Below are 13,329 nucleotides of genomic sequence, written 5' to 3'. Positions count from 1 at the left end.
CCTCTCACAAGCTGGTTCATTTTGCAAGAAGGGTTCATCCTCCTCCCTTCCTTCTCGGGTCTCACCCATCGCATTCTAGCAATGTTGCACCTCCTTTTTGAGGAACATGACCCTGGTTCCACCCACTAGCAAGTCTACAGCCCTGTTCCTGATTTGCCTCTTTCTCTCTTCTGACCAGCCTAGGCCCTGCAGTCCACTCACCAGTTGCTGGATCCTGGCTCTCCGACCACACTTGGTAAGAACCCCAGCTGCAAAGTCTGCGGCCTGGGGTCCAGCCTTAGTGGTTCCGGGAAAGCTTCCGGTTTGGGACCACAGGCTCCTGCAACCTCCACTGTTGTGCCAGCTTGGTCTGGCTCCGATATTCTTTTGATCATGCCCTCAGAAGTCTGCCATCTTTTTCACCTTGTTCTTCCCAGCCGCCACTACTTTTCTAGGCGTGCCATTCCTGCCCTGCATACATATGTTGCGGACAAAATAAGGTGTCCACTGCGCAATGCCATGAGTGGCAAGGTCCACATAACCACTGATACGTGGACCAGTAAGCATGGTCAGGAATGTTACATCTCCCTAGCTGTCCCATGGGTAAATGTAGTGGCGGCTAGGACAACAGTGGTAGTGTTCTAGCCCATGTCCTACCACCACCGAGGATTGATGGACTGTTCTCAGTCCAGGTTGCCTACTCATCCTACTCCGCATCTATCTCATCTGGTCACAGTAAGACCTGCACCACCAACTCCAAGACAACCAGGTGGAAATGACAGCAGACTGTTCTGAAACTCCTCTGTTTGGGGGACAAATCCCACAATACGCAAGAGCTGTGGAAAGATATCAAAAAGCAGGCAGATGAGTGAGTGTTGCCGGTGAACCTCAAGTCCAGCCTGGTGGTGTGCGATAACGGACGAAATCTCGTTGCAGCTCTGGGCCTAGCCAGCTAGACACACATTCTTTGCCTGGCGCATGTGCTGAACTTGGTGGTGCAGAGCTTACTGAAAAACTACTCACATCCAGCAGAGCTACTGCTGAAAGTGCGGGCAGAGTGTGTGTGCTTTTGGCATTCGCTCCCTGCTGCTGCTCGCATATCTGTGCTGCCATGTTACTTCTGACTTCCCACCCACCGCCTCATATGCGACATATGAAACAGGTGGAACTCCACCTTGCACATGCTGGAGAGACTATGCGAGCAGCAACAGCCAATAGTGGAGTTTCAGCTACAGCATGCATGGCTGAGTCACTCTGCAGAACAACACAACCAATCAATGGGCCTCCATGCGGGATGTGTGTGCTGTGTTGCGCTGCTTTGAATACTCCACCAATATATCCAGCACTGATGACTAGTGTTGAGCCACCCCCGTAGTGTTCGAGTTCGGTTCGGTTCGTCGAACACCCGTGTGTTCGCCGAACTGTTCGTCGAACTGTTCGTCGAACACCTTCGAACACCGTTAAAACCAATGGCAGGCAAACAAAAACACATAGAAACACATAGAAAACACCTTCAAAGGTGTCCAAAAGCTGACTAACTGCTCAGAAGACACAACTAACACATGGAAAAGTGACAAGTACATATAGTCATGCGAAAAGAAAAGAGGTGGAGGAGTAAAAGGAGGGGGAGACACAGATATAGGCATGTCATGCCCTTCTAAAATCCAAAAAGTGAGAAGCCGAGACGGCCAGTCCGCTCCTGCCCGTGCCACCTCCGTGTCGCCGGGTTTGTGCCAGAGCCGCGGTGAACCCTGACGGCCAGCCCCCCTCTCCCAATACTGGTGCCTGTCCGCTGGTGGGTCGAGCGAGCCCCCCTGTGGTGGAGGCAGCTCTAAGCTTTTTAATTTAAATTGTCCCTCTAATTTGAATGAATACACTTTCAATCCATTTACAAGGATCTATTGGAGGGCAAGTCTCATGCCAGCAGCCGTGTAATTCCAGCTCCAGTAGCGTCCACTAAAGCTGCTGCAGTTAAAAAGCTTTTATAAGGATCGAGCTCGGCTGTCCACCGCAAGGCATCCTAGTGCCAGTCCCAGCCCCTATGCCTTGGGGTGCCTCCTGATGCTCTTCACTAAGTATCCCGTGGTCCCGAAGCATTTCCTTTGAAAAAATTAAGTGTCCAAACTACAGGTGGTGTAGCTTGCATAACAGCCGGGATAATCCGCTGACTAGCAGACACTGCTACTAGGCACAAAGTATTTCCTGGGCTAGATGCAGTTAAAAATTTGTAAGTAGATACTCTCGTTGGATGCTGAGAAAGCATTCCATAGAGTCTCCTGGCACGCCATATATTATTCTCTTAAAAAGCTTGGGGTAGGGGTCTAGGGGACCCTTTTATAGCCAAAATCACGGCCCTGTATCACAATACGTCACCTAGGCTGAAGATAAATGGAACTGTAGCACCGAGGGCTCGGTTGCTACAGACGTATTGCACCTCACCCAGAGGTGTGATATCTCACTCTCAGATAAGGATGGAGTGTGGATCAGGACCCGACACCTGCATGCATTACACCACATTGCCGTGGGGCAGGGCGACCAATATGCCCCTGAGATGGGCACGACAGTCCCTGTCCCTGGCTGGAGTGGGGGGAGGGAACACTGAGAAAGGGGAACCCTGCAGTGCTGGAGCAGGGAGGAAGCAGTTCCTGGGTGCATTGAGAAGGGAGTATAAAAGGTGGGCACCATCTTAGTTCAGTGAAGAGAAGTCTGAGCAGAAGTGGCAGGGAGCAGGGGCTCTGCATGAGCTCTGCTCCGGAGGCGGGCCTAGTAACAGAGGCCCAGGCCTGCAAGAGGGAGAAGGAAGGAAGAGGAGCGGAGAAGGCTCCAGGAACGAGGAATGAAGGGATCCCAGGGGTGCGGACGGGCGAGTCGCCACCGCACGCCCGAATCCACCTGCGTGGAGGGGTCAGGCCAAAGGGGGAGACCGGTCCCCGAACTAGTGGAGGCAGGAAACGACCCTCAGCTAGAAACCGGAGGCTCTGACATTTTATGTGTCGCAGCCCCTTGCTCCACCCGCTAGGAAGGCACCACATAGGGTCAGGGAAACTGGCGCCAAGTTTACCAAGAGGAGGCCCGAGGCAGCCGGACAGAAGTGTTGGTAAGAGAGGCCAGACAAAGGACACACAAAGGGGGTCCTGTGAAGCGCTCCAAAGTTATCTGGGAGTTGTCTGAGCCCCTCACCTGGTGAGCACAGTACGACGTGGGCAGCCGTTACCTGCAGACGTGGTCTGGATAATAAGAACTGTGAGTAAAGGCCCTGAACTGCATCACTGACTCCGTGTCGTTACTGCTGCTGCCCTGCACCATCACCCCCATCCTCCGCATACACTGCCCTGAGGCTATACTCCTCCCGTGGGGAGTTATGCTACGCTCTGCTGCACCCACAACACCAGCCTTAGCGGTCTGCCCTGTAGCGGCGGTTCACTCTGACCGCAATCCACGGGTGGCGTAGTCGGACATTTAAACATCAAAACCACATAAATAGTTCCGCCACTGGTTTGACCGCCCTGAGCCACGGAACCGGATCGCCGCCACGAAGAATACAACCACCAGCATCCACCAAAAAGGGTCCGGCTCCGGGTGTCCCAAGGCCCAGGGGGTGCGTCAGAACATTTTCATCACCTTTCACAATCACCAATGGGACAAGGCAGGGATGTCCTCTGTCCCCTCTCTTATACATCCTAGTGACGGAGCACCTGCTCTCATCAATTCGCCATAACCCCAATATTAGGTGGATTGAGGTGGGAGGCACCGAGTACAAGTGCTCTCTATTTGCTGATGATGTCCTAGTATATATCACTCAATCACATATATCCATCCCTGCTGTTATGGCTGAAATAGATCACTTTGTTACATGGTAAAATTTTAAAATCAATGCAGCGAAGTCTGAGGCCCTCGATGTCTCCCTCCCTAAATCCATATAGGATTCCATCCAGTCCAACTTTCCCTTTGCCTGGCCCTCACAGGGTATCAAATACTTAGGAATTCCTATTCATAGAGACCTCTCCCATCTATGTTATCTTAATTTTGGGCCCTTTATTGAACAATTCCATACAGACCACGGTTGGCAAGTTAGAACTGTAAGATTCACTACGTGAACCACTGGTGTTTTGTGGAAAAGCACATGTAAGATTCTGCAACAGTCTCTGCTGATACTCCTGCATGCGTGCATCCCTTTCTATGGCAGGAATAATTTCTGCAAATTTACTTTTGTACCGGGGATCTAACAGTGTGGCAACCCAGTAGTCAGGAATATTTCTAATTCTCACAATTCGAGGGTCATGTTGCAGGTAGTGCAGCAAGAAGGCACTCATGCGTGTTGCGCATCCAGGAGCACCAAGTCCCTGTTGTGTTGGTGGCGAGGTAACAATCATGCTTCCTTCCTCTGTCCTCTCCCCCCAACCTCGCACAACAGAAATGTGATCAAGGTCTCCCTCATCTGATGAGTCTTCCATCAGTTCGTCCTCCACTTCTTCCTGGGCTCCTGCACCTTCCTCACTAGTTTGGCTGCTACCATGCGCCCTGGTAAAATCATCTCCCCCACCCTCACATGCCTGCCGCCCTGGTGCTGCCGACCGTCTGGACCTTGCAGATGTTAGCCCTTCCGCATACAACTCCTCCTCCTCTACTTCCTCCACCTCCTCTTGTGCCACCACCTGACTCCGAATTCTGTTTAACATGTGCTCCAGCATGTAAATCACCGGAATAGTCATGCTGATAATGGCATCGTCAGCACTAAACATCTTCGTCGCCATTTCAAAACTGTGCAGAAGGGTGCATAGGTCCCTGATCTGAGACCACTCCTCCAGCGTGATTTGCCCCACCTCTGAATCTCGTTGGCCCAGGCTATACGTCAGAACGTATTGCACCAGGGCTTGTCGGTGCTGCCACAGTCGCTGCAACATGTGCAGAGTTGAATTCCACCGGGTAGGCACATCGCATTTTAGCCGGTGAAGTGGCAGGCCCAACGACTTCTGTAGAGATGTAAGTCGCTGAGCTGCGGGATGCGAACGGCGGAAGTGAGCACACAGCGACCGTGCCCTCTGCAGAAGGCCATCTAGTCTGGGATAGTGGGCTAAAAATTGCTGGACAACCAGGTACAACACGTGAGCCATACAAGGCACGTGTGTGACATTGCCACGGCGAAGGGCCGCACCCAGGTTTGCAGCATTGTCGCACACGGCCTTCCCTGGTTTAAGGTCCAGTGGAGACAACCATTCATGAAATTGGTTCTCCAGAGCTGACCACAACTCCTCAGCTGTGTGACTCACATTTCCCAGACATTTCAATGTAAAAACCGCCTGATGACGTTGAGCCCTACTGCCAGCATAGTAAGGAGGTGTGCAGGATCCCTTCTGCGCAGTTAGAAAGCTTGTGGCATGACCAGACAGGCTTTGGGTGCAGGTGGAAGACCGAGAGGAGGTTGAGGAGGCAGGAGCAGTGGAGGAAAAATGACATAAAGAGGATTGACGCACAACTCGTGGGGACGGCAAGACTTGGACAGCAGCCCCTTGTCCTGCTGTCACCATAGTTACCCAGTGCCCAGTCAGCGACATGTAACGCCCCTGTCCATGCCTACTCGTCCAAGTGTCTGTGGTGAAATGAACCCTGTCACACACAGAGTTTCTCAAAGAAGCGGTGATGTTGTGTGCGACATGCTGGTGGAGCGCAGGCACACCTTTCTTTGAGAAGTAGTGCCGACTGGGCATCTGGTACTGGGGCACTGCGACGGACATAAGGTCTCGAAAATCCTCTGTGTCCACCAGGCGGAAAGGCAGCATTTCTGTAGCCAAGAGCTTGCAGATGGTGAAATTCAACCTCTTAGCTTTCTCATGGCTAGGAGGAAATGGTCTTTTACTTGTCCACATCTGAGGGACCGAGGGCTGGCTATTGTGCTTAGACGGGGTTGATAAGGGTGTCCCCGGCAAACTGCCGGTCTGTGAGGAAGATGCAGGCGGACATGTTAGGTTGCCTTGATCCAAAGGTGGTGCTATCGATGTCGGACAGCGCTCAAGACCAGCTGGTGTTACCACCTCCAAAGAAAATGATGACCTGCCAATCACGCTGGCTGTTGCGGGTAAAGAGGTGGCAGGTCTGCGCCCCAAAACAGGTGTGACTGCTGTCCCCCCAGTCACAGAGGATGAAGAGGCCGCGGATGCACAAGATATGGCAGACGGTGGTTGGCCCGGCCGGCTAGACCGCATTGTAGCACACTGAGCTTCCCACTGCAACTTATGCTTCATGTCCATGTGCCGGTTCATGCATGAAGTACTCAAACTATGTATTTTTTGGCCTCTACTTAGCTTTTGCTGACAAATGTTACAGATAACACGAGTTGAGTCATCTTTATCGATCTGAAAAAATGCCCAGGCTATGCAAGGCTTAGCACCCATGCGACCTGAAGAGCCACCACGACTTGTGGTGAGAGGCAGAGTTGTGTTTGAGGATGCAGTTGTTGACGTGCTTCCAGTACTACGTCTCTGTCCAGGAAGACGCAACCTGACCTCGTCGTCACTAGCATCTTCCTCCACCTCCTCTGCTGACCTCATCTCTTGGCTGACTGTGGGTTGACAGTAAGTGGGATCTCCGACCTCATCATCATCACCCTGTGCGTTATCACACCCGTCGTCCTCAGAGCCAACCTGTTCCTGCCCTGACAAAAAACTAAAGTTGTCGCTCCAATCAGGTATTTGAGTCTTATCATCGTCTTCCTCATTGTCTCCACCAACAGGAGTTACAGTTTGGGAATGAGGGTCTACATTATGGTCAGAACCTTCTGCGTCTGGTCCTGGATCCGACTCATAAAGATTCTGGGCATCAGTGCAGATCATTTCCTCGTCTGGATTCACAGAAGCGCTGGAGTCGACCTCTGATTCCCAGGCTATAGTATGAGTAAACAGCTCTGCAGACTCAACCATCTGTTCTACCTCATACTCAGACGGGCAGCTGGAGATTTGGGAGCTGTGAGGAAGCAAGTGCGATTTGGGTGACACCTTTGAGGACTGGAGTATTTGTGATGTTGAAGTTGATGTGGAGGAGAGCCCACTTAAAGGAGCACTTGATATCCGTTGAAGCACCTGCTGTTTTTGTGCCTCATCTGGAATTTGTAGCGATTGGCGTGGCCGTAAGAAAGGGATCTTATCACATTGTCCGCTAAAAGAAGTAGACATTTTAGTTTGGCTGGAAGATGGTCTTTCTTCTGCACCTACCCCACGGACACAACCTTTTTTCCCCTTCCCAACACGCCTATTCCCCTTTCCACCAGCAGCAGGCCTTTTTCCACTCATTTTGGTGGTTAACTAATTCACAACTCTGGAGTTGTTTGCACAAAAAAACAATGGATGGTAACCGAGCAGAGCTGAGTGGCCAAACTGTGGTATTAGGCCAAAACTGGCTGGGTTAGATGCAGAAAAAAATTATTTTTAATTTGCAACCTGATGGAGGTCAGTATAGATGGACTAATAGACCAAGTCCCACACACCGCTAGAAGCCCAAATATTTTTTCAGAGCTAGATGCAGAAAATTTTTTTATTCAATTTGCAACCTGATGGAGGTCAGTATAGATGGACTAATAGACCAAGTCCCACACACTGCTAGAAGCCCAAATATTTTTTCAGAGCTAGATGCAGAAAAAAATTATTTTTAATTTGCAACCTGATAGAGGTCAGTATAGATGGACTAATAGACCAAGTCCCACACACTGCTAGAAGCCCAAATATTTTTTCAGAGCTAGATGCAGAAAAAAATTATTTTTAATTTGCAACCTGATGGAGGTCAGTATAGATGGACTAATAGACCAAGTCCCACACACCGCTAGAAGCCCAAATATTTTTTCAGAGCTAGATGCAGAAAAAAATTATATTCAATTTGCAACCTGCTGGACGTCAGTATAGAAGGACTAATAGAACAAGTCCCACACACTGCTAGAAGCCCAAATATTTTTTCAGAGCTAAATGAAGAAAAAAATTATTTTTAATTTGCAACCTGATGGAGGTCAGTATAGATGGACTAATAGACCAAGTCCCACACACTGCTAGAAGCCCAAATATTTTTTCAGAGCTAGATGCAGAAAAAAACTATTTTTAATTTGCAACCTGATGGAGGTCAGTATAGATGGACTAATAGACCAAGTCCCACACACCGCTAGAAGCCCAAATATTTTTTCAGAGCTAGATGCAGAAAATTTTTTTATTCAATTTGCAACCTAATGGAGGTCAGTATAGATGGACTAATAGACCAAGTCCCACACACTGCTAGAAGCCCAAATATTTTTTCAGAGCTAGATGCAGAAAAAAATTATTTTTAATTTGCAACCTGCTGGAGGTCAGTATAGATGGACTAATAGACCAAGTCCCACACACTGCTAGAAGCCCAAATATTTTTTCAGAGCTAGATGCAGAAAAAAATTATTTTTAATTTGCAACCTGATGGAGGTCAGTATAGATGGACTAATAGAACAAGTCCCACACGCTGCTAGAAGCCCAAATATTTTTTCAGAGATAAATGAAGAAAAAAATTATTTTTAATTTGCAACCTGATGGAGGTCAGTATAGATGGACTAATAGACCAAGTCCCACACACTGCTAGAAGCCCAAATATTTTTTCAGAGCTAGATGCAGAAAAAAATTATTTTTAATTTGCAACCTGATGGAGGTCAGTATAGATGGACTAATAGACCAAGTCCCACACACCGCTAGAAGCCCAAATATTTTTTCAGAGATAAATGAAGAAAAAAATTATTTTTAATTTGCAACCTGATGGAGGTCAGTACAGATGGACTAATAGACCAAGTCCCACACACTGCTAGAAGCCCAAATATTTTTTCAGAGCTAGATGCAGAAAAAAATTATTTTTAATTTGCAACCTGATGGAGGTCAGTATAGATGGACTAATAGACCAAGTCCCACACACCGGTAGAAGCCCAAATATTTTTTCAGAGCTAGATGCAGAAAAAAATTATATTCAATTTGCAACCTGCTGGAGGTCAGTATAGAAGGACTAATAGAACAAGTCCCACACACTGCTAGAAGCCCAAATATTTTTTCAGAGCTAAATGAAGAAAAAAATTATTTTTAATTTGCAACCTGATGGAGGTCAGTATAGATGGACTAATAGACCAAGTCCCACACACTGCTAGAAGCCCAAATATTTTTTCAGAGCTAGATGCAGAAAAAAATTATATTCAGCTTGCAACCTGATGGAGGTCAGTATAGATGGACTAATAGAATGATGCTATGCCCAAAAGATTTTACTTCACTAGGTGCAGTAAAAAAATTGGTATTCTATACACAGGTGGTATATCTTGCAACACAGATAGGCTACTCCACTGACTAACACACTCTGCAATAGGCCAAAAAGGATTAGCTTTGCTAGATTCAGCCAAATGCTGTGAAAAAAACTTGCACAGCACTGGCACAGACCTGCCTGGCAAAAACTGATAGGAACTGATGTAACCTAGTCCTGAAAAGGACTCCAATTACAATTAGTCTTTACTCCCACAATCTATCTATTTAAGAGCACAGACCTGCCTGATAAAAGTCGTAGGAAATGCTGTAACCTAGTCCTTAAAAGGACTGCAATCACAACTATTCCCCACTCCCAAGCTATCTGTATATTTGTGCGAAAATTGGCTTGAAATTAACAAGGTATAGCGCACACAGCAACAGCGGTGCCGTCTAACACGCAACTGCAGCAGTGAGAAAATGGTGGCGACGGGGAAAATGGCTTGGTCTTATAGGGCAAGGACATGTGACATACACTGCCAATCACACATGCCCTTGCTTGTGTGAAAAAAAGCACTTCGCTCCGTGTGTGCGCTGCTGATAGGCTGACAGATTGCACCTCCCCACTGCAAATGCGGGAAAGAGAAAAAAAAATGGAGATCTTCATTGTTCCTGCAGAGATCCATCCCCTGCCCCTCCCCCCGCCCCGCTGTACACTCAAACTGCGTATTAACATTAATTTTCATCATTACTGAGAAAAAATCCAGTTATGATTTTGGTGCACGAACAGTTATCGAACATAACCTCGAACAGCCGAATTTTTCTCAAATCGTTCCTGTTCGCCGACCGGCTTGAACACCCCCCAAAACAGCTCGAATTTGAGATTGGCGAACAGTTCGAGTAGAACAACGCTCATCTCTACTGATGACACCATCACAAGTGTTACTACACCACTTATGTGGCTGCTGGAAAAAAACAATTCAAGCGATGATGTATGAGGTGGTGGCACAGGAGGAAGAGGAGTAGGAGGAGCATTGCCAATTCACATCATTATTAGACCTGTTGTCTACACATGGCTCTGAGAGTGGGCTACTGTCCCAACAGCAACAAGGTATCCAACTGTACAGCCAGGGGACAGTTTTTGAGTATGACAGAAGGAGCATCTCAGGGGATCACTGGTGCATGGCTGGGTGGGATACAAAGGACCCAGACTATACACTGCCCACCGAGGACAGCTTGTCAATGCCTCTGGGCTGTCAGACACCCATGAGCCAATACATGCTACTCGCAAAATGAGTGAATACAAGCACACGCTGGTAGATAAAACTACGGGTGGCTTTCCCACCTGATAACAGGGGCTCAGTGGAAGAACAAGGTAGAGGCGGAGGAGGAAGTCACCACCACAGCTGGGGCACCATCACAACCTTGGAAGGCAGGGTAAGCATGGCCTAAATGTGGCAAAACTTTTTGAGCGTGCCACAACATCCGGCACCAGTATCTGATAGGGTCCGAATTATCAGGAGGCAGAGTTAAAACAACATGGTGGAAGAGTACATGTTTACAGGTCTCCACATACTAACAGATGGGTCTGCCCCATTTTACTTCTGGTTCTCCAAATTTGACACATGGCCTAAGCTTGCCCTTTATGCCTTGGAGGTGCTAGCCTGTCCTGCTGCAAGTGTACTGTAGGTACATGTGTTTAGCCAAGCAGAGGGCTGTGATCACAGACAGGTGCATCCACCTGTCCACATCCTACGTGGGTAAGCTAACATTCCTAAAAATGAACCAGGTGTGCATCAAATAGGACTTTGGATGACTCGACACCTATACCAGTCACATCCAGCCAGTATTCATCTCTGTTTGTCATTCATTTAATTTGGGTGCCTCTTCCCCAAATAAAGCAACCCAAAAAACTGTGTTTTCCGCCTCTTCCATCTACACCGCCATGTCCACTTCCTCTACCTCCTCCTCCAGATGAACCTCTGCCTACTGGTTGTAGCTTGTTAGTTTATTTTGAGTTCATTCTATGTTCTTTTAGTTAGTTCCCTAAAAAAACAAAAAAAAAGAAAAAAAAAAGCCTAAAAAGCAAACAGTGTTGGGTTACTCCTCTCCTGCCTCTTTAAAAATTAAAAAAAAAAACATTAAAAAAATACAAAAAAACAACAAAAACATTGTTGGTTTACTCATCCTTTGCCTTTTCCACCTACACCGCCATGTCAACCTCCTCCTCCACTTGGACCTGTTCCTTCTGGATCAAGATTATTTTTTTATTTTTGCTCTGCTTAGCTGTAGTGAGGAACAGTATTACGTTTTGCGTGTGCGAAATTTTCCAAAAAGACTCTCCATGTGTACTCTGCACCCATGTATGTGATAGTACTGTGCATACCCAAAAGTTTTTGTAATTTGCAACCATGTCTGTGGGAGGAATGTGCATCAAAATGAAGTTTTCTACTCTTATGCACCTATGTCTAATAGAACTGTGCATACCAAATTTTTTTGTACTCTTAGGCTCCCATGTCTGTGATAGTACTGTGAGTCAAAAAAAATTCTACTCTTATGCATCTATAATTTATTGTCCCCAAATTTAAACATAGCACTTCATTATTGCATAAGTAAAAAAGTCTGAGACTATTAAGTCAACGGTAAAGAAGAGATCTATGATGATGTAAAACATACATTTTTATTTAGATAATCATTAGTGATGGGCAAGCACTAAAATGCTCGGGTACTCATTACTGGGGTCGAGTAAATCGTAATGCTCAGGTGCCCAACCCGATTAACGAGCCCAATGTAAATCAATAAGAACCCCTAGCATTTTCCTGGCGGCCTCCCCCGGAGGTCTGAAGGGGGCCTAGAAATTAGTCAAATCGATGAAAACAGAGCTGAAATGACATGGGAACAGCATGGGGAAGACCCTTTGATGCATCTCTGAATTCCAGGTCACTGCTGTGAACAATGTTGTCAGAGTATTATGACACTTTCACGGACTGACAATAAAACACACAAAAATGAAGCTAAAATGGATTTTCCTGGAAAAAATGTTAAGAAACATTCTTTCTAGGGTAATGACTTGAATATAAGGCAATATAAATAACCAAAAACAAAAATGCTCCTCCACACGTTGGGCTATGTTCACTCGTAGCATTTGTGATGCATTTTTGCGCTTTTGCATTGCTTTTTTTTGGGTAAAAAATACATTTACCAGTAAATGTAATTTTAACATTTTACTACCTTATCTGTCCATGTGGTGTGTGAGACTTGCTCAGACACTTCCTGTTTCATTTATGATGGAGGGACTCTGAAAGTCACAAAGCCTATTTTATAGGGCCATCAGATGACCTTTACTATTCTTGAAGGGCCAGCAGTCGGCCCTCACAATTCTTAGAGAGCCATCAGCCAGCTATGCTTTGTTGTTCCCATTACTAAAGAGTGGGTCTTCTATACTGTTATTGCGTATGCAGTGAGTGGCAGGGCTACCCAAAATTTGGACACACCCCAATACCCCTTTGAAAATTTGGACACACCCCAATACACCTTTGAAGAGACTTAGAGGAGGGCCTCCTGAAAACAATGTTCCCATTATTACGAAGTGGGTCTCCCATACTGTTTGCCTATGTAGTGAATGTAAGGGTTGCCAAAAATTTGGAGGCACTCCAATGCCCCTTGGAAGAGACGTGGAGGTCAGAGAGCCTCCTGAAAACAATGTTCCCATTATGTACATAAATGTAATTTTAACATTTTACTACCTTATCTGGCCATCTGGTGTGTGAGACATGATCAGACACATCCTGTTTTCTTTATGAAAGAGGGACTCTGGAAGTTACAAAGCCTATTTTTACAGGGCCATCAGGCGGCCCTTACTATTGTTAAAGGACCAGCAGTCGGCCCTCACTATTGTTAGAGGGCCATCAGCCGGCTATGCTTTGTACAGCCGTATATTGCTTCTGCAATATAACGTATCCATCTGAGGTGGTCAAATTTTTTTTTACGGATATATTCTATAAACTTTGAAATGTGGATGTTCATCAGGCGACCCTCACAATTTATGGATATCCAGCAGGCGGCTCTCACAATTTATAGAGTGCCAGAAGGCGGCCTCCACTATTTTTAGAGGGTCAGCAGGCATCTT

This window comes from Phyllobates terribilis, unplaced genomic scaffold, assembly GCF_046119375.1.
Source record: "Phyllobates terribilis strain yellow unplaced genomic scaffold, ASM4611937v1 Scaffold_1__5_contigs__length_1240528914, whole genome shotgun sequence".
NCBI classification, from domain to species: domain Eukaryota; kingdom Metazoa; phylum Chordata; class Amphibia; order Anura; family Dendrobatidae; genus Phyllobates; species Phyllobates terribilis.
The sequence above is the reverse complement of the archived record's forward strand: the minus strand, read 5'-3'. Positions refer to the sequence as shown.